Raw genomic sequence first — 22240 nt, forward strand, 5'->3', positions numbered from 1 at the left:
TACTGTTGTTATGACACAAGCTAAAATTTGATACAGATCATAGGTACTATCCAGCCAGAGTGTTGCAAAGACCTTGTGGTAGGGCCCTGGCAAGCAGGAATCGCCCATGAGAGTGACTATGGCTTGCACTCCTGTGAAAAATGACATCTGTTTCATGTTCCCTGCCCCATGTCTGCCCATGCCCTGCAAACTGGATGCCAGCTTGAGACCTGCCTGAGGGAGCTTTGGTCTAAAGCTGTAGCCCAAGCTTAGAAAGAACAGCCTCCCCTCGGAAACTCGGCATCCTGTTGTCTTCTCTCTCTCTAACCTCAAACATTAGTAAGTTTACTTTGATGAGGCCATATGTTTCTTGCTGGCAACCAAAAGTTGATGGGTGGGCTCTCGAGATCATAGTCATTGATTTAAAACATGGAACAGGGGTAGTGCTGTTGGGAGCATCTGCTGCCTTGAAACTAGACAGAAGTCCCTCCCTACACACAAAACTTTATATCTTTCAAAAATATTTCTGTTGAGATTGACCTCAAGTATCCTTCAGTGATCCCATAAATGCCTTTTTTTTTTAACCACACAGCCCTGTGCTTTGGAAATGCAATAAATTCATCTCATGTTCCCATATAACTTGCACTGAATGTGTTACTTGAGTGTTTGGAGTTTAATGTAAGAGTCTCGGTAAAGCAACCCCACTGAGTTACATCTGTAAAGCAGGTGGTACCCAGAGTTCACGGCAGCCTAGAAGTCCACAGTTGACCCAGATTTTCTCCCATAACCTATGCCTATTGCCAAGAGTAATGTTGAGTACTTCAAATAATTTTAGCAGGGTATATGTCAATCATTTATAGGCAATGGGTAGCACCGTTTTCAACACAGCTCTCCTTTGCTGAAGTGCCAATAGCAGATACTGGGCTTTGGAATCACCCCTCTTCGCTAACTGTGTGGTCTTGAGCCCGTTCTTTCCTTCTCTAAGCCTTGAGTTCTGCAGCTGAAAATGTGTGTAGAGCCAATCTCATAGTTTGACCATTTTCATCATTAGATGGAAAAAAATGCAGTTAGACTTTGTAGCCCTGTCCCCGACACAAAGTACTCAAGATTGAGCTCCTAGTATTTCCCCTTTTATTGGTTTGCATCTTCCTCAGCTTCTTACATTCAGTAAATTTTATTGACTTTGTCCTTGTTGGTGGCTGTAGTGCCATAGTGATGGTCCTCTCAGTGTCCACAGTTGTAACCATAAACTTTACCTTCAGTGTTTTATGAAACCTTTTATATTTCCTCTTACACTTCTGCAAGGGTGCCCTTTATTCCTCATGTCAAGGCCATGGCCATGGTGGAAATTCCAAACCTTGTCTCCTTTCTGTTCCTGTTCCCTTTCCATCAGCTCTCACTTGATTTTCGCTTGCCCTGTGCAGCCCTGGGAGTTGCTGGGAGTCTGGAGCTGAGAGCCAGAGGCATCAGGCAGAATATTATCACCAGCAGTGCAGTAGTGTGTGTATTGAGGAGAACTTTGCAAATATTTTTAATAGTGTGTGTTTGTTAGAACTTCTTTTCCTCTGTGGTCAAGAAGGTGTTATTGAGATTCTGCTTCTCATACTCGACCCTGTTGTGTTGAATGCCTTACCTCTGACCTTTCACCATAACCAAGAAGCAAAATAAATAAACGATGCTTTCAGTTGCCTTCTTTCCTCCCAGGGTAATGGATGAGTTAGTGTCAGGGACTTTGCCAAGAGGCCTGAGTCATAAACATATCTGCCATTCATCAAAAATCACTACAAAAGGTTGTTTTCAAACAGTAAATGAGGAAAGAGTCCTTGGACTTTATCTTAATCATCAAGTTCATGGGAGATATTTATGGTTCTAACTTTGGGGTTGACAAGAAAAGCCATAGACAACAACATAGATAAGACAAACTGGTTCGAACGCATTGTGAGACGATAAACTTCTCATATGGGAACAACAAAAAAAATTTAGCGAACACGTCTACTCTGCCCCCAAGTTCTTTTTTTGGTTAATCCTCGCTCAAGGATATGTTTTTATTGGTTTGAGAGAGAGAGGAAGCGGGGGGAGAGAGCGATTGAGAAGCACTGATGTGAGAGAGAAATATGGATCAGTTGCCTCCCACACACCTCCTGACTGGAGTTTGAACCCATACCCTAGGTATGTGCCCTGACTGGGGACCAAACCTGCAGCCCTCTGGTGCATGGGACGATGCTCCAACCAACTGAGCCACCAGGCAGAGCTGCCCCCAAATTCTTATGGTCATGTCCCATTGCCCATCTTTCTAACCTCTGTAAAGGATGTATCAGTTGCCAGGCCTGGTGCTAGCTCTTTGGTTTGCATTGTCTCCTTGCATCCTCACCACTAGCCTGTGAAAAAGGAAAGATTTTCTTCACTGTTTTACAGGAGAAGAAGTTGCGAATGACAGTGACTGGCTCTCCCAAGATCTCATAATTAATGGGGCAGAACTGTGCCTTGAGCCCAGATTCACCTGACTTCAAATCCTGAGCCCTTAGTAACTCAGTCGTGTATACTCTAGGGAGGTCAGGGAAAATGAAGAGGGAGAGGAGAGGAACCTACAGAAATGTGAAATGACCTTCTCTCTGCTACATAGATGCTGATTATTTAACAACAGACATAGCACAGTATTGGGTACAGTCTCTGGCAAAATAGTCTTAATTTTCTGCCCAGGACTAAAAACAGAAAGCTCCTAAAAGATATCCTAAGACCCTGGAAAAGTCCTAGGAGCAGACTGTGTTCCTGGGGATGCGCCCAACATCAGGAACCCAGCAGCCCTGAAGATTTAAATGCCAGCAACTGAATTAATTGTATACACCGGAAAGGGCCCATTTTTGTCTTCAGCCGTTCTAGCTTACTTGGAGTGCAGTGCGCCATCAGGAATGTCTTTCTGAGATGTGTGATACTTCATTTATGAGAAGATTAGCAAAATATGAATGTGGGATTTGCTAATAAAGACGCAGTTGGAAGAGGAGCCAGCTGGCATGCCACATGTAGCTCCGGCAGGAAGATACAGCGAATCTGTGTTTTTCTCTCCAAACTCAACACCTTGGAGGCGCCTAGAGCTAGCTCGCCCCCTCCTCCTCTCCTCTGAGTGCCTCAAAGACGTCATTAGTCTCTTCTGTGAGGATATCTCTGTTTCCTGATCAGACTCCCCATGACTATTCAGCTGTGTTTTTTAATGATAAGTGTGTAATCATACCCAAATGCTGCAGCATTGCTTTATTCTGATGGAAAGGACAGGAGAGCAGTGTTAACCAGCGGGCCGTGAGTCCAGGAGACCCTCAGAGATCAATCAGTTAACTCTGTGATCCTGGTGTGAAAATAACACGATCCCTTGGAGAGACGAACACTTCAGGTTTTCACTGCTCATTAAGTAATAATTTTTATTACTAAGTATGGATGAAGGGTCTTCTTTTAAAGTATCCCATTAGTAGGAGTCACACAGCAGGAGAGATAATGCTGGAGATTAAACCTCTTTTTTTCCTTGTTTTTTTCTTGCGCTTCCTAATTCTGAGCTCCGATAGATTAACACTAAATCAGCATCTCCCTGGTTCATGTCTTTGCTTTCCTTTTATTGGAGACTCATAGTATTGCTTCAAAGTGAGTTGTTTTGTAATATTATACATGCTCCTTACAGAAAACTGAGAAATAGAATGATCTCAGTGAAGCAAAAGTAAAAATTAAAGCCTCATAATCCTGCCTATAAGCCTAAATACACTTACTCCCTGTCCTTTTTTTTTTTAATCGATACATTTCACACGGTTAAGGAGGTCCGGTTAAAGAGGTCCGTGCTCTTGAAAACAAGGGGACAGGTCTGTGAACTCATACAGAGATCTTATGCTTGCCACTGGGCTCCATGGAATGAAATCAGCATACAGTTGACGAATTTTGCATTTCCTGCAAGGTAGTTTGGAAAGTGAGTTTCAGAAGAGCCTCTTTGTAGAGCTGCCTCAGAACCCCGGAGTGTGCCCACTCTGTAGGGTGAAAGCCGACAGCCCCTATGGAGATGTCTGTGTGAAGCAGAGGCAGTCCTGCCGTAGTTTACATCATGGTTAGAGAGACATTTAAGTCCCTCTGTTCAAACATCCACTTAGCCACGGAACTGGTTTTCCTTGTGGAATCTGGAATTTTATCTGGCCCTCTGTGCATCCTGAGGATCGCCTAGACGTATTTATGAACCTAATGGACTTTGAGTAATTCCTACAGCAAAGGAGACAATGGGAAATGCTTTGTAGAGTAGTTCTCTCAGGCGAGGTCCCATCTGGACTCTCTAAACTCCCTGGGGCCAACATTCTTGTGTTCAGGTCAGCCCTCATCAGCACGTGGTTCGGCATAGATACCGAGTACTTACTCCTTGGTTCAGATTGGTTCAAATCCCAGTTTTCCTCTGGTTATTCCATGTCTGGTGATGACTTGACCCCAGGCTGGGCGGAATGGGTGTGTAATACGGGGAAGGGGGGCTCCACTGGATGGCGCTGCTCTTTGCCCATCCCCTCCCCTCTGGTTCTTCCCCTTAATCCCTGACTGCCTCCAAGATAGGAAGGGAGCCCCTGTTGCTGAGATTTGTTTCTAATTTACATGAATCCCTCCCTAGGCAACATACCAGCCTGTTGATGCTTTACAGGGGACACCTCAGTGTCTTAAGTTACCCTTCCATAGTTTTCTGATGATAATGTTCATTTCTTTGTGGGCCATGCTGGATGCAAGGGTACAGTAGTGAGTGGGAATGACACAGGCCGTTGCCCATTCAGGGTCCAGGGGGCGGGGAGGATGAACAAGTAGGTGGTGTTAGTATGATAAAGCCTGTGTCAGGACATTCGGAGTGCTGTGGGTATCTCGGGAGCATCATGTGGCTATTTTGAAAGCTAAATAGAGCCTGTTATTGAGGTAGCATGAGGAGAGAGAAAGCAAAACTCTCCTTCATAAAATAGACAGTAGGGATGGTATTATGGGTATGAAGATTTTCTTCTACACAACCTTACATTTTCTGTGCTGAGAGGAGTATAATACATTAAAAATCAGGTTATTTCTTGCAACTCAGTGTTTTATGGTCAACTTATACCACTTTCAACACATGGAGGAATTAAGATCATTTCCTCCAAGGCAAGCTGCCTAACACCTAGATGCGTGCGTGCGTGCGTGCACATCCTAGCTTCCAAAAAACACCTGCATCCATCTCCCTGTGGCTGGCTCTTTTTTGCCTCTGAAATGTTTTTCTTTTCTTTCTGATAGTACAGCCACAGGAAGATAGAGTTTCTTCCTGCTGTGTTTTTTTTTTCTTTCCATTTTCCTGATAAAACTGTGTCGTTGCAGAGGAAATCAAATCTAATCTTCAATATATTTAGCATGAAAGCAATAAAAAGCATTAATTCACTCCAGAAAGAGTGAACTACAGTCGGGTACTCAAAGGAGGAATCACCATGGAAACTGTTTTCTTGAGATCCCGCGCTCTCCAGGCTCCGGGCGTGACTGAGTGAAGAAAGGAAGGCAAAGGGAAGAGAAGAAATACCCTGCCTTTTCTGCTGTCACAGAACTGCTACAGAGCCATTGCCATGAATTATTGATTGTGTGAACAGAAGTGTATATGAATTAGAATTATTAAACTGTTGTCTTTTAAATGAGAGTGTAAGAACACACCGTGAACTTGTTCCTCGGTGTTCTTCTTTCCTCCCTGTCAAAAGCCTATTGAACAATCAAAGAGCTCGCCTAAGGTCGAAAGTTTCCAGAGAAGCACTAGGAATTACGAAGATTAAAGAATGATGTCAGCTAGAACTGAAGGAAAATGCTTTTCACACGTACCTCTCAGATTCGCTTGCCTCTGTGTACCATTTCAAGATGGTTATGGATGCGGAAATTTTGCAAAGGTATTAAATATGGGAAGATCAGAGGCCAGCTCTCGCCGTCAGGACCCTATTAATGGGGTGTGACGGAATGCCCCTGAGGAGTGTCCTATGGACTGAATCATGCAGGGAGTATGTACACATGTACATCTCTCACAAGATACCCGCTCTTCTGGCTTTCTCCACTTTGACCAGTTCATAGGTTTTTCTCACTGAAACTGTTTATCTGTATCCAATAGTTCTGATAATACCATCCACCACATGTTAAGTGTTTCCTGTGAGTCAGTCACTGTGCTGAATTCTTTGTGTGATAATATTAACAACGTAGACTTTTTTTTGGATATGATTGTGTTTTATTTAGCAAGATGACTAATTCAATAAGTGCTCACTAATCAAATTAAAAATTAAGTTCTTATGTGACCCTTACAGCCGCCCTATGAGAAAGTCCCCATTTTACAGAGGAGAAAACAGAGATTTGGTGATGACAGCTGATGGCACTGGGTCACAGAGCCAGCGAGTTCTAAAACCTGGGTGTGAAACCCCAGGTGAATCCTAAGTCCCTGACCTTAATGTTAACACTGAGTTTTCATCCTAGAGGATACAGACAACCTGTCTGTTTGACCTCTGTATGAGCCCATAGCTGGGCAGAGGGTCTGGGCAGGTCAGTAGGCTCTCTCATCATGTTCACAAGAAAAGTGTATTCAGAATCTACCACTGTACTGGGCACTAGGCTAAATATAAAAATGGAAAATGAGAGAAGATCTTTACCTTTCAAGGAGCTTGTAGTCTTCAGGAAATGTTGACATGAATAAATGAACCAGGCAAAATAGGGTTCCCAAAGAGAGAGGTTAATGAGACCTGTGGTCCTTTGAGAATGGGAGGAGCTTCACACAGGTAAAAGAGAAAGGAAGAGGAAGGTAAGGCGGCATGATTTGGGGTGTAGAGGTGGGAACCAGTGAGAAGAGATTGAGGACCTGTGAGACGATCAGGGCATGTGTATTAGAAGAGTGAGTTTGAACAAGTAAGTTGCCAAGAGGGCCAATGAGTGAAGAACCTTGAACTTGGGGGCAAGGAGGTCAAGATTTTTATCCTGTCAACACAAATGAGCCTTCAAAGGATCTATGTATTTATATTGAATTGTTAATTAGGTAAGGTGCATTTTTTTTCTCGTGTTCAATTTAATGATTTTTACCTATGTATACACCTAAGTCACCATTACCAAGATCAAGTTATAGGACACTTTAACACCCCACACCCCCTGCCCCTTTTCCTCAGTCAGCAAAGAGCGGTCTTTGTGACCCTGCATGCCAGAGTGAAGCCCCTTCCCTGTTACTAACCCTCCCCGTGACCCTGACAAGTTAGTTTGTAGGCTTCAGCTTCCTCATCTGGGAATAACAATACCTGTGGCATAAGATGTGAGTGACTGGAACCCGGTGCAGCAAATCCCCTGGGACAGTGTCTGACAGATAGTAGGTCTCCCCTAAATGTTGTCTAGGGGTAGGAAAGCAGAGCAGTCAGGAGAGGCTTCAAGGCAGACTGCCTGCGTGAGAAGGCTGTGCCGAAGGCTGGCTGGATTACTCTGGGCAAGTCACATGGGTTCCCAGTACCTCAGCTCTGTCATCTGTACAATGGGGTGGTAAGAGTGACATCCACCTCGTGGTTTTATTGTGAGAGTTAAATGCGTTAGCACATGTAAAGTGCTTTATTTAGAGAGTCTAGGCGTGTGTGTGCACACGTGTGCATGTCTGTCTACATCCTTTATTAGCAGGGTTCATATCAGCATTAGTAATTATGATTTTTCCGTAGTGCTCAGCCGCATCTGTGAGAGTGGAGGAGAGTGCTTGCCTACCTTGCCGGGTGGTTGCCAAGACTAGCTAACGGAGAGGTGCGTGTGGCTCAGTGCCAGGCACACGGTGGGCCCCCAATAATGTTTGTCGAGTGAATGAGAGCCAAGTGCTCCTCTCTAAATGTTTTCTATAAATGTTTCATCCTAATGATCAGTGGGAGCTTCCACGAGGGAGGAAGTGCCAAGGAAGTTCACAGGGTGGCAGCCTGGGCTCAGGCCTAGTGGCTTCTGATTATGCTGAACAAAATAGATTCAAATCAGTCTAGTCGGTGCCATTGACACTGTGCCAGTGTGCAGCAAAATGTGATTCGTGCTGGGCAAGAGCCAGGATCCCGGTTTGGAAGTGGAAGCAAACCCTACCTGCTTCTCGCACCCTGTCTTTCCCCTCGACTGGGCGGCTCTCGCTTCCGAAAGAGCTTCTGGATGTTTCCCAGATTCGGGCCCCAGATGTTCGAAAGACTTTTGCAGACAAGGTAATCAATCCATTTGGTGGCCAGATGCTGTCTGAAATTTTCCCTGCGACAGCCTTAGAGTTTCTAAATTCATTAGAAACATAAATTAATTAAATCTAATCAACAGTAGGTGATGCAGAAGATTAAACAGTGCAAAACAAGTACATTTCCAACTGGGTCATATTAGATGCAGAGAAAAACGGCTCCCCTTTGGAGGTGAAAGTCAAATGAACCTTTTTGTGATAGTCTCAGAAACCTGTGCCAAATCTGTAGGGGGGTTTACCCCCAAACTCAGTCTGGCCTAGTGGGCTCACTGACTTTTGAAGAAGTAAATTATGTTTTTCTAGGAAGGGTTCTGGAATGGTCTTATTTTGTTACGCACTGGTTGGGGGATCTCTTGTCTTTCCCTTATCATGATGGGCCTCTGGCGATACTGCATGAAAGCAGTATTTCCCAGGGGCCTTATTGGGTCAGAAATTTGGAAACACAGTGAAGCATTTCCCTTTACTGCACACTAAAATAAGTTAGCCGAGTTCAGGGCTCTTTTCTAGAAGTGCTGAATTCTCAGCGCCTAGAACAGTGCTCGGCATATAGAAGGTGCTCCGAGAATATCTGTTGATTGCATTGTGGGTGAACCTCTTCCTTAGAGGTTTTTTGAGACTTTAATTTGCCCAGATGAGTCCCCCAGATGGGAGATAATGGATAAGCTATTTCCAAAAAGTGAATTTTTTCACCCAAGGAAGAGCATCTTGAGGGACTGGTAATTTTATAGGTTGTATTTACAGAACTGGGCTCTAAAGTGTTGCTGTGTAGCACCGCTATCTGTTGTCCCATATCCTCCACCCTCAGATTAAATGGAACTGAAGAAGACGCAGGATAAGTCGTGAATTTATGGGTTCACTTTCGGGTGAGAGGCTGTTCTCCAAGCATGGGCTCGGGCCAGTAGAGAGGTCAGCCTTTAGCTGTGAAAGGGACTCATTCTACACTTGCCGTTAGCCGGTGCAGACAAGTGGCCTGAGGCCGTGTGGATAAAGGGGCTGAGACCTCGCCTGCTGCCTGGTAGAGGTGTCAGTTTCCAGGGCGTACCAGACAACAGTCAAGACCAGCAGCTGCTAACTCAGATGCCTCCAGAGGCCAAGTAACATTGAAGACGACAGCAGGAAGGTAGAGGAAACCCTCAGGAAGATGATTAGGTGACATTCAGCCTCAAGGTAGGGGCACGGGAGCAGGGGAGTAGAGGGCAACTCAAGGTCTTGTGCCCTGCTGAAGGAGACAGCCGGGAGTGGCCATGTGGGAATGCCAGCCCAGTGGTGCCAATCTTTTTATTTTTCTAAAGAAACAGACAGTCTGGATTTGTTTTTAAATCCTCACCTGAGTATATGTTTTTATTGATTTTAGAGAGTGAGGAAGGGGAGGAGAGAGAGAGAGAGGGAGGAAGGAAGGAAGGGAGAGAGAGAGACACGTTATATGAGAGAGCATTATTGGTCAGTTGCCTCCCATACTCACCCTGACTGGGAATTGAACCCTCGGCTTAGGTATGTGCCCCAATTGGGAATCTAACCTGCCACCTTTCTGGGTACAAGACAATGCTCCAACGAACTGAGCCACCCAGCCAAGGGGGAAAAAAATCTGGATTTTTAAAACAATGTATGAAACTTCACAAATTGTAAATTAAAAGATTTATTTGCAACTTATTAAAAGAATTGGAAAACTTGGTATGGGCTAACTTCATGGTGCAAAATAAACCAACTCCGCAGGTCAGATGTGACCAGCCTCTGCAACCCGTGTCCCCTGGGCCATCTGGCCCTGCGCTGTGGGGTCGTGAAGACGTGGCTCTGCCTCCTCTGGGATCCAGAGGAGTAATTCCTTTGTAGAAGTAACAACACGTTGCCATATTAATTGAGAGTCTATAATGTGCTAGGAAATTCCTTCCCTTCCTTATCTCATTTAATCTTCATAACTCCCCTCCAGAGTGGTACCATTATTCTTATTTTCCAGAGGAGGAAGCTGAGGTTCAGAGAATTCAAGTAGCTTGTCCAAAGGCACGTCAGTTATAAATGGCAGAGCTGAATGGCCTCTCTCCAATGTCTGAAGTGGTGCTGTTGACCATTCACTGTATTACTTCTAAGTAAAGCCGTATTCAGATAAAATAACCAAACGCTTATTTAGTGCTTGTGTGTGTTGGCCACCATTCTAAAGGCTTTGCATAAATTCCCTCATTTAATCCTTGGCATAAACCCTCCCCATTTTACAGATTAGGTAAGTGATGGGGAGCAAGATGTTAAGAAATATAGGTAAGATGAGCCGGCCAGGAAATGGTGAAGCTGGAATTTAAATTGTGGTTTGGGGGAGACTGCTATTGACTCCCTCCTAGAATTATTTCCCCAAAAAGTGCCCCCAGTTAGGCATACAGAAGATACTCAGCTAGTCGTTTTTAAATGACACCAAACCTCATCTCCAACTGTGGACACTTTGGGGATTCTGGACCTCAGAGTGTGGTTGGTGCCCCTAGGAAGCTGCTATTCCAGCCATTATTCCAAGTGACTCACTCCTGTCACTCAGGCAGCCTTCACAGTGTCACTTCGCTAACTCCAGGCGTACAGAGCACAGACCGACAGGCCCTAGAAGCTGGCGCAGCCACTAATGAACTGTCTAATCCAGAAATCCCTTTTCAGCAATCCAGCCATCCAATTCGAACTGCATGTTTGACTGAAATAGTTCACTGGGTCAGACTTCTTGGCATAGAAAGATCTTCCCACCCAGTCTCAGGTGTTCTTTCTTCCTGCAGATTGAAAGGGCAGAGACTGGCTGAGACAGGGGCTTGAATTTAAGAATCACGAGGGTATGTGTATATTTCACAACGCATGTGTTTTCAGGTATAGGATTAGCGAAAGAGAATTAAAAGAATAAGGTCGGGTTTCATTGGTTTTTAAATTTTCATTGTCTCACATGTCTGCTACACCCTGTTTGACTAGAAACCGTGTGTGTGTGTGTGTGTGTGTGTGTGTGTGTGTGTGTGAACAATATTAGAAAAAGGATATGAACCCAAGTGATCAGGCAGCAACTATTAACAAACATTCAGGAAACTGTATTTTCACTGACCATTGATTGCGTGTCTGCTCTGTGTCAGACCTTGGCCTGTGGGCCAGGGGGACTGTTCACAATGAAAAAATCAGCTACGACTTCTGCCCTGGTGAATTTTACAGTCTTCTAGCGAAGTAGAAATTCACAGTCAACCCACAAACAAACATACAGTGGTGAATTTTGATAGATGCTTTAGAGGAGGAAAAGCACAGGGCACTGTAGAGAGCAAGACAGCAGGTCTTCGGAAAAGGCCTTGCTCAGTAAATGCTGCTTACGCTGCAATTTTTAAAAACCGCAGAGATGTTAGCCAAGGGAAAGGGGGGGGTGAGGGAGAGTCGTTTAGGCACAGAGAGCGGCATGTTTGTTTCCCGGACCCCGAAGAAGGCGGAAGAGCATGGCCTTTTTGAGATCTGGAAGGCAAACCGGTGGGGTGAGGATGGAGGGGAGGGAGGGTCAGCACATGATTTAAGATGAGATTGGAGAGGTAGGAAAAGGCCAGGTTCGCAGCATTTCTTTAGCAATAACTTCCCAAAAAGTTGTATTATCCCAAGACTTCCTCAGAACAGATTCTAGTACATTTCACTGTGAAGAAGAGGCTGTGAATATGAGATTGTGGGCCATGTTGATCTGTTCCTTCTATTGTGTGATAAAATGTTGAGATTTAATTCCTGTGGACTTGGCAAAAAATAATCAATGCATCACAATTAGAGCTAAGGACTGGCTATAGTGTGGGTTGGAGAGAAAGAAATTTTGCTACTGCAGTTAATAGAGGGTGAGGCGAAAGGAGGTATACTATTGTTTATATAGAAAATAATAGAATAGTAAATAATAATAATGCAAGAATAAACTCTGTGTTTCAGGCACTCCCAACTGTAACCTACTTTTGCCCAACCCTGTCAGTATTGGCTTTTCTGTGCCCTAAGTTTTTCTGTGCTTTCCAAAAGCCGGTAACTTGGGTTGTTGGAATCAGTCCTTACAATGCCCCCAAAAGTAGAGTTGTTAGAGACATAGAAATATGTCCCCATTTTCACTCCTCACGCATGTGAGGAGTGAACCTTTGCATGGAGGAAATGGTTCTGAAATGGCTTCAGTACTTCATTTCTCCAGGACTGGTTTCGTTTCAGAGATGTTCCAGGCTATGAGCCTCTATAGTAATAAATGATTTAAAAAAAATAAGCTGTAGATAAAAATAGAGCTTGCATAACTTTAAGTTTAGGGAAGGATTGTCATATGCATTACACAGACCAAGAATCGGCTATCCCATGAAAATCCTAAATCTCCACATGGGGACTGTTTATAGCAAGCATGTTTGCTCTGTACAGAATGAGATCCTAGATACTGATAAAGATGCCGTCTGTTAAATAAAGATGATTATGTCTTCAGGGAACTTATAATCTAGTTAAGGAGACAGCATACATACACTAGCCATCTGCCAACCTTTGTACTATAATCCAGTATAAATAAGTCATGTCCTATAAGAACTTTCTTATAAGTGTCAACTAGGTGGGTGAAGTTTCACATAGAAACTTTCCTTACTGGGTTTCTAAAAGGGACTAATTTCCAACTAGATTTTCCCTTGGAAGGGAGGGGAAAGAGGATAAATACTAAGAGAACAAAGTCTAGGTTGAGGAATTCATTGGTAGAATCGAACATGAGTAAAATAGGGGTTCTGTCTGTAATGAAATACACTTCAGTCAGGAAAACAGAGCAAGGACACACAGAAGAGAAAAAGTCACAGGTAGATGTGAAAAGTTAGAATTGTAGAATTGTGAAGAGGGAGAGATTTTTTTCAACCAGGGGTGCTCATAGAAAGCTTCATGGAGTAGTGGTACTGGCCTGGAAGTTCTCGTGTATCCATTTCTTTTTTTCATTCAGCCATTCAACAGGAATTTAGGAATTGTGTGCAAACCTCCTAAGTGCAAGTTTCTGTGCCAGGTCCCCAGACTGAAATAGCAAAGAAGATCTTGCCCTCAGAGAGCATACTCTCTAGAATAAGATGTCAGCACGTGTAAGTAATGGGCAAAATATCTTAGGGGACTGAAATGCCATGAAAGCTGGTCAGCAAAGACCATATTTGCTCAGGAAGTCCAAAGAGCTCGACTTGGCTAACGTGTCAGGTGTGTGATAAGGAGTACAGAAGATCGGATGGAAGAGTTAAGGTTGAACCCAGAAGATCCAGTCTACCATGCTAAGAAATAAAGCTTGCAACTAAGAGTGAAAACTTCAGAAAGGATCAGGAAATAAAAAACCAGAAATGATAGATGAAAGATAGTGGGGAGAAGAAATAACAGCAGGCAGAGGAAAAAGAAATGAGATGCAAGGGAGGCAGCTCAAGAGCACGGGCTTTGAAATTAGAGTTGGGGTACAATCCCAGCTGCACCACTAACCAGCCTCCCAAACTTAGGCAAGTTATTTAACTTCTCTGAGCCACCATTTCTTCAATGGAGAAAGAGAGGAAGATACTGAAATCGTGGCTTTGAATGACAGTGAAATGGCATGATATAAAATACAAAGCACAGATCCTGGCCAAAGTAGGTGTTCGATACATGAGGATGATAATGTAGACTTAGGAAGAGAGTATGTGTAAAGGGCCCAGTACTATGTCTGCCACGCGGCAGGCCAGTTCAGTGAATAGTAGTCTCACAGGAAAATTGTGCTTTTCTGTTTATCCAAGACCCAGCACAGTGTTCCACAGTTACTAGGAGCTTGAAAGTGTTTGCCCAGTAGTGAACATACAAGTGTCACATTATTTGGGCTAGAGATTTGAATTTTGTAGCGATTAGCATATAGATGGTACCTAAAGCCACGAGGCTGCCAGAACAGAAATGACCCTGAAACGTGTGTAAAGCATTTGTTTTTGTAAATCACCTATTTTAAAAGCAGTTGGAGAACTTGTTATTTTCAAGGCTTTTGTGAATCATTTTGCAAAGAAAATTACATTAGATTTTATCTTTTGAGTAAATCTCTTGATCCTGTGCTAGAATTTCTTCATGTCAAGTGCAGTTATATCAGGTAAAGAGAGTCATAACTAAATCACGGAAAAAGGGGAAAAAAAAGAAAAACTGTGCTTTTCTAAATGTTGAAACACTGGTGTTCTACTGAGACTGGAATATCTCGAGGCCAGGTTAACATCAAGCCAACTTCAGGAGCCTTCTGCAGGACGGTTACGGGCCTCTCCCTGCAGTCCCGCTTTAATCAGGGAGTGTGCGGCTGGAGACGTTTCCATTGAAGATGGACTTCCTGGAAGGGAGAGCTACAAATCACTGGGAACGTTCCCGGCATCCTCACCCAGGTCTGGCCATTTGCGAAATGTCAGTAAATCTTCCACAGGGCAGGGTGAGAGAGGGGGTATTTTTTTCCCCTCTGACGGACTTGTTTCTTTCAATAATAATAATAATAATAATAATAACAATAATAACAGAAGTGATGGTGAAAGTTACCCGAGAAAGGCCATAAGGAGGCCAGGCTCCCTGTCTCACCATTTTTAAGTGTAAACAGCTGAGCAGCCTCTTACCTGGCAGGCAGATAGGAGGTAATGAACCTGGGAGCAGAAGGAAGAGTCCTTTCTGCTCTCAGCTTCAAAAGAGAAAGCAGGGAAGAGAGGAAAGAAGAAAGGATGGAGAAGAGAGAGAGGGAGAGAGAGAGGAAGGGAAGGAAGGAAAGAAGGAAAAAGGGAAAAGGGGAGGGGAGAAGAGGAAGGGAAAAACAAAAAAGAAACCAAGACATTGTTTTTCACTCATAGTGATCACATGGATCTCTGAAATACTGATTGAGGGGAGAAACTCTTACTAGATATTTGGAGAATTTTGTGAAGCTAGGGCTTCAGTAGCATTTTTCTTCCTTATATCTACCCTTTGACTGAGGATAGAAGTTGAACCTGTACAGATTTTATTTCAGCTATTAATGGTGGACCCGTCCTGGTTACTGGTTTATATATCCATATATGTATTTGTTTATTCATTCGTTTATTTAGCAATTCCATTCTCTTTTTCACTACTCTGTCCCTGGCTGTTGAAACTTTCTCATTGGCATATACACCTGCTGTCATTTCTATGATCTTACAACAATGCTTTCTTAACCTGACCTCCTTACTGTCTTCCACCTCATTTCTTCACTACTCTTTTCAGCAAACCAGCTTGCAATGTCATCTGTACCAATTGTCTCTAGCTCCTCTGCTCCCATTTGCTCTGAAACCCACTCCAGTCCTTTCACCCCCACCCTCCCACAGAAACTGGTCAAAGGCCAGGGTTACCTCCATGATTCAAATACGAAGGTCACAGAAGCCTTTTGCCTACCTTTTGGCAGTGTTTGATACACTTGGTCACGCTCTCCTCTGCATTCCACTAGGCACCCAGGACACTTTAGCTTTCTTGATTTTTTCTTCCCATGGGCTGCTCTTCTTTGTTTTGTTTTGTTTTGTTTTTTTCCTGATTCTTCTTCTTCGCCCAGCCTTTCAGATGTTGGGGTGCCCCCGAGTTCAGCTCGCTGTCATCCCTTCCTGTTTCCACGCACTCCCTGAGATCTTCCACAGCCACACAGCTTTAAATACCACCTGAAATGATGCTAATAGCCCCCACATTCGAATCTCCAACTCAGAGCCTGCTCCTGGACTCTGAGCTCTCGTTTCCCATGGTCTACTCAGCATCTTTGCTTCGAACCTCTCGGACTGTCCATACCTAAAACTGAATATCTGGTCTTTTCCCCAAAACACCCATTTCACCTTCAAACTTTCGATCTCAGGGACAACAACTCCATCATGTGAATCGTTAGGGCAAAAACTTTGAAATCATCCTTGATTTTTTTCTTTCCTACCCCATAATCAGTCCATCAGCAAGTGCTGCCAGGTCAACTCTCAGTATGTATTCAGGATCTGATCACTACTCTCTACCTCCACTGCCAGCGCCGTGTGGTCCGAGTCACCATTGTCTCTCACCCGGCTTACCTCAGCACCAACCCTGATCCCACCTCATCCCTCTCCAGCCTGTTCTCAGCACAACAGCCAGACCCCCGCATGTAAAATGCCAGGCTTCACCACCCCTCTATTCAGTTCCCTCCCACAACCTTCCATGTCAGTTGTTCTCACTTTTTAAAATTGTGACCAAATGTGTACATAACGTGAACTTTAACCAGTTCTGAGTGTGCAGTTCAGTGATATTAAGGACTTTCCCATTGTTGTGCCCGTCTCACTTTTGGTAAAAGCCAAGGTGCATGGTCCCCAAGACTCTGTATCATTCGAATCTCTCATATCTCTTACCTCATTTCCCCCTTGTTTGCACTCTCCAGCCCCAGTCTGCTGACACACACACATTTCAATCTTAGGGTCTTCCCCTTAGCCTCTAGAGCACTCTTCCTATGGATGCCTACACAGTGAGCTCCCTTATCTCCTTCCGGTCTGCTCTGTGGTTGGATGGGCTTTAAAATCTAAGAGTCCCTCCTACCTCCGGCATTCTTAATCTCCTGTACTCAGCTGTATTCTTTCCCCATAGTACCTAACATATGATGTGATGTATCACGTTCATGCATTGTCTTTGCTCCACAAGTAGAATGTAAGTTCCATGAGGACAGATAGTTTGCCTATTTTATTCATTGATATGTACCCAGTATCTGCAATAGTGCTTGACACACAGCAGGTGCACTCAGTGAGTATTTGAGTGAATACATGGAATTATGAATGAGTCTATCAACATTTAGTCTTTACTGATTTTTCTACATTTTATATTATTTATGGGTATGTAAACTGCTACATGAACATGAAAGAAATATAATTATCTAAATACTCCATTTTCAGTGAATAGAAAAAAGTAAGGATGTAGTAGTGCCTTTGTTTAATGAGTATTTATTAAAGGTAGGGTCTGGCTAGTAATGAAAATCAACAGTAGTTTATTCTACCTTTTATTGTTTACCTACCTTATGTAGGCTGTTGTATTTGGGGCTTTAAAACATGCACATTATCCAAAGAAAGAAGGGGGTGAGGAAAGGAAGGCAGGAGGGAGGGATGGAAAGAGGAAGGGAGACAAGGGGAGAAATACTAAGTGATTCATAGAATTGTAAGTGGCACATTTCATTCTAATACTTTCTGTTTTCTTTGCTAAGATCATTGAAAAACTATCATCATAATACCAGCAAACCGCGAGTGGCATCTTAATGTTGTTTGGCTTGGAAACCTCATGATTTTAGAGAAAAAAAAATCCAAATCCATTTCTACTGTATTCATTTATTTCTTTAGGCCCGTCTGAGTTTAGCAAGGGGACATATTGCGTTTAGTGATCAATGTGTCCTTTAAAGATACAAGAGATTTCTTGACTGCAGGCATCTGGGGAAGATTACATAGGGTGAGTTTCCACACATCTGGGATTCTTACTCTGTGGCTCAAAGACTTCATCATAAGGTCTCTGAACAAACTGTTCCCCCCACATTTTGTACTGCATCCCAGTCTATCATAAATTCCCAGTCTCTACACTGAAAGCTCCTTGAAGGCAAAGATCAGATGTGTTTTGTTTGTTAGCATATCTCTGGCACTGAGCCCAATGACACACACAAAATAGGTGTCCATTTAAGAGATTCCTGGAATCATAGGCCTATTGGCTTAGCGCACTTTGCTCAGTGCACTTTGGATTGTCTCATTGCCACTCCCATGCCCGCTCCGAAGGAGCACCGCATTCTCGTTCCCTCTCTTCACCAGCCCAGCTGCTCTTTTCTCTCCCTGGGAGTCATACGACCCTTAATTCCTTGCCAATTCTGCAAAGGCTTTTTAGGATAAAACCTGTTATTTACTGATCAGTCTATCTAGTTCTCAAGCCATAAATACTCTTCCAAACAAGAATTTCCCCTTGCCTCGCACCCCTTAAAAATATTTTCCTTTAAAATATTGTGTATTCAACCAGCATAAATATTCTATTCTTCGGTACTTTGTTCAGGGAAACCAGTCTGTATGCATTGGTCCACTTTGATATGGGATCTCTTTGGCTCTCATTCAATGCTCTACGAAAGAAAAAATAATTAAGAAGCATTTGTTATATCTTAAGACACTCATCTAGGCAGTGAAGGCTCAATGATGAATACATTCAGTATGCAGTTGATGATTCAAAGACTGAGACAGGCATTGAAACTGATTCTGTTACCACTGGGCTGAGTGCCGATGGTACGTGGTGATCACTGTGGGGAGGGAGAAGTGTGGATGCAGTCAGGCTGCACCGAGAGAGGAGTTGTCTGGCTTTGGGAAGAAGTCATGCAGGGCTTCCCTGAAGGAGTGACATTGGAGCCAGCCCACAGGCGGGGAGAGTTTTAGCTTCCACGGTGCAGATGCCACGCCTCACTGGCCTCAGAGCGTCTGGCACCATGACATTTTCGACCAAAGGCATGCCAAATGGACTCCATGTTAAGTGTGTTTGGGCTGCACTCTGCCTGCCCGAGAGCCCCTGTTCCCCTGCAGATGTGATGAGATTCCCCATTCTGGACCTGAAGTCCCGCTGACTTTGGGGTCAGTTGCAGATGCCCCATGTTGTGTAGGTAATAGATCCAAATGACTGGCAGAGTTTGCATTGCCTGAGCGGTTAATTACTCCTCTGCTTTCTGAAAGAGTGGGTGACAGATGGCAGACACCTTGACAGCAGATTCCCCTGTAAGCTTCACAGGCTTGTGGTTAGTAGGCAAGTCTGGACTGCAACCAATTTCCCACTAGATTTTTCTGTACTTAGACGACTTAAAATTTTTAAAACTCCTTTGCCCTTTAGGCAAATTGTGTTCCAACTACAGGAAAATTCTCTCTTCCCAGCTTCTTTGTTGCAGAAACATGTTTTGAATGAAAGGCAATCTCCATCTACCCACATGGCCTGGGTAGTCTCAAACCCGGTTAGTGCTGGGGATTTGGTCAGCATGGAGAAGCTGTGTGCATTTTAATGGAAACAGCATGGCATTCATTACTCACCTGCTTCCTACCATCTGGATTTTCACAGATCAGCAAGCATGGTGGGCTTCCTGCACACTACCAGGGAGAACTTGGCTCCTAAGGAAGGCAAGACTTCTAGGTCCCTTGGAAGTCATAATTTTATGATGGACACCATGATTAATTGAGGGAGGGGGCATGCTATCCCAATAAGCTGCTTTCATATTTGGATAGTCAAAAAGTAATGCACCAAGTTGGGACAATAAAACACAGGCTAGGGGAGATGGTCGGATAGAAAGCACTAATCTATTCATTTACCTCACAACCTACAAAAACCAAAACCAAAAAGCAATGCACCATTTCCACACAGTGGAAGGGAGATAAACCACCCTGATACCTGTACTGGGAACCAGGCAAGTGTAGAAGAAATTGATTGGGTAGGAAAGTGAAGTGAAAATGTGCATGTGAGAGTCTGCACAGATATTCCAATTCAACATGCAACACTAATCTGGTCTCATGCGAAGAGCTATGAGGAAAACAAAGATGGAAATACATGTATGCATTTAGATACAAATGACAGAAAACCTGTGATTTAGCAGTAGCTAAAACTACAGTTTATTATTTAACAAGTCCAAACATAGGCTATCTCTATGGTAGGCTTTTATAGCTCAGTGCTCTCATCAAAGACTTGTTCTATTTTCCCATGTCATACTCCGGCCTCTTGGCTTTTTAAACTCTTTAGACTTAAATCACCTCATGGTCACATGGTAGCTTCCGCAACTTCACATATCCTGGTCACACATGATCACATACAGAGGCAGGAAGCAAGGGGCAGTCAGTGTGGCCACAAGGGATCCCCTTGCTTGTTTCCTTCCTTTTATCCAGGGAAGAAAAATCTCCCCCAGAAGTTCTGCCCCCTTGTCCCCCAGCAGACGTTCCTACATGCTTCATTGGCCAGATCTGGGTCCCATGGCCACCAGTAGCCACAGGGGAGGCTGGGAAGCAAGTATCTGCATTTTGCAGCCCCTATAGTAGGAGGTAGGCAAGGGCGAAAGGCACTGGCTAAAAGTACAACACATTACCTGCCCTTAGTGAAGTTGGTGCACAGGAGCAGACTGACATGTAAACTGTGCCCATTTGCTAGCACTGTGCTTGTGGTTACATCACAAGGAGCAGTTGTGACAAGATCTAGGGAACTGGGGCTGTTGGACCCTTCTGCCTACCTCCCTTCTTTCATATAGGAGGAGTACACCACCAGGTTCAAGTGAAGACCACTATGCAAAGAATTAATTATATTCAAATGAAAGGAAAAGGATTCAATATCTAAATCCCAGACACTGGTTGAATGACAAAAGAGTAAGTCTGGATCAGAAAGTGCGTATTACTCACCAAAGATCGGGATAGCAAGCATGTAGCACGTGCGCCACCAACCTCCACGCCCAGGGCATACATCACTGACTGATCACGACACTCTCCCATCAAGCCCACCTGTGACCTCAGAACACTTCTTAATAGATAGCTTCACACAATAGATCAAAATTGGTCAGCAAGCTTAGATCTACTTGTTATCACTACTCAGAATGTCATATTTACCACTCCTGGTACCAGGACCAAGCTAAAGGAACGGGAGAAATAGGATCAAGCTAAGAAGTGAATGCTGCTGAACCAAGGACTCGAACATAGTCCCATTCAAAGACAAAGGGTAGAGAGCTTCCTGCATAAACCTAGTTTGTGGTTGGCAAAGGTGTGTTGATGAATCGAGCTTCCCACCACTCTAAAAACAGAATGGTGATAATATCTAAGCATTAAGATTTAAAAAATAAAATCTCTGACTCTGAATAGTGAGGAAATGACCGTCGGGTCATTTCCAGACTGAGTTGAGTCATATCTGTGGAGACCAGTAGTATTAAGGCTCTGTATTTGCACTGCATTTTTAACTTTTGAGAGCTCTTATATTCCTGTCAGCTCATTTTATTTTCATAATTGTATTCCTTTTGAAAAAATGTGTACCGCAAAGGGGCAATATGAAGGCCCACCTTGGGGTGGTGAAACTGTTCCGTATCATGATGGTGGCAGTGGCTACACATCTCTGTGCATTTGTCTAAAACCATAAAACTGCATGCTGCCAGAGGTGAATTTTACCACGTGGGAATTTAAAAATTTTTCAAAAAGTTTAAAAAGTCACTGAGATAAATGCTAAAACCTCTTATTTAGTTTGAAAAACCAGTGAACACTGTTTACAAATAAAAATTGTGCATGTATTCATGGTCATGGTAGAAATCATAAAATACTGGAAAAATTTTTTTAAAAGACTAAGAAAATAAATGAACCATCCACATTCTACACCAAAGTCATATCACCTTGGCCTCTCCTGCACAGCCCTTCTCCCTGTGAATGTTTGTGGACTTACAGGAGTTAACGCTTGTGTGCAGGGGAGTCAGATTGTGAGGGAAATTCCATTTTATATTTTAAGCATCTTCTTGGTATTGATGGAAGTTTTAGTGACTATATACTACTTTACCGGTTAAAGAAGATACATTTTGAAATGAAAATAATGTTAACAGAATTGCAGTCACCGTACACGCACTTTATTGGCTGCTTCCTCTTTAAACTTGACTGCACATTGACATTAGCAGGGCCATTTTGGTGCAATCCCAGTAGCGGTACATGGGCATGTCTTGCTTCACCATAATCAGACTTCTTTTTCCCTCCAATTTTAGTAGAAAATATGCTCCGACACACTATTTCAGTTATCAAAAACTTACCAGGGAACAATTTCTCTAAGAAAACGGTTGCTGTCTTTGGACCGTGAAAGAATCCAGAAAGGAGTTCACAGTTCCATGTAGATGATAGGAGTATTTTTAATCCCCCCCAGGAAGCCTAAGAATCCCATTTGTTTAATCCACAAAGTCGTTGCCAGTCTAGCTAAAAGCCCCTGGGTAGGGATGACAAAGGACAGCCATGCCACCTCCCCTCACTGCAAGGGCCATCGCCGACCAATCACGGCACTTCAGGCTGGAAGGGACCTTCCAAACCCTTCTCGACACAAACTTATATTTGTGCCATTCCACCATTGCCGTCGCTATGAAACCTATTTTCTATCCTTGCTGATATCCTGGTCCTA

At 43.6% G+C, this 22240-nt stretch overlaps 1 protein-coding gene and 1 non-coding gene across 6 annotated transcripts in view; both read left to right on the plus strand.

The window, feature by feature from the left end:
• PPP2R2B (protein phosphatase 2 regulatory subunit Bbeta) overlaps positions 1 to 22240 on the plus strand; it is a 407391-nt gene that overhangs the window by 284124 nt on the left and 101027 nt on the right. The gene's annotated exons all lie outside the window — the stretch shown is intronic.
• Positions 19321 to 19450, plus strand: LOC123813316. Its single transcript, XR_006784740.1, has one exon. It is a non-coding gene; the product is annotated as a small nucleolar RNA SNORA36 family (small nucleolar RNA).

Source organism: Phyllostomus hastatus, unplaced genomic scaffold, assembly GCF_019186645.2.
Source record: "Phyllostomus hastatus isolate PE091 unplaced genomic scaffold, TTU_PhHast_1.1 phas_contig_150, whole genome shotgun sequence".
Lineage (NCBI taxonomy): Eukaryota > Metazoa > Chordata > Mammalia > Chiroptera > Phyllostomidae > Phyllostomus > Phyllostomus hastatus.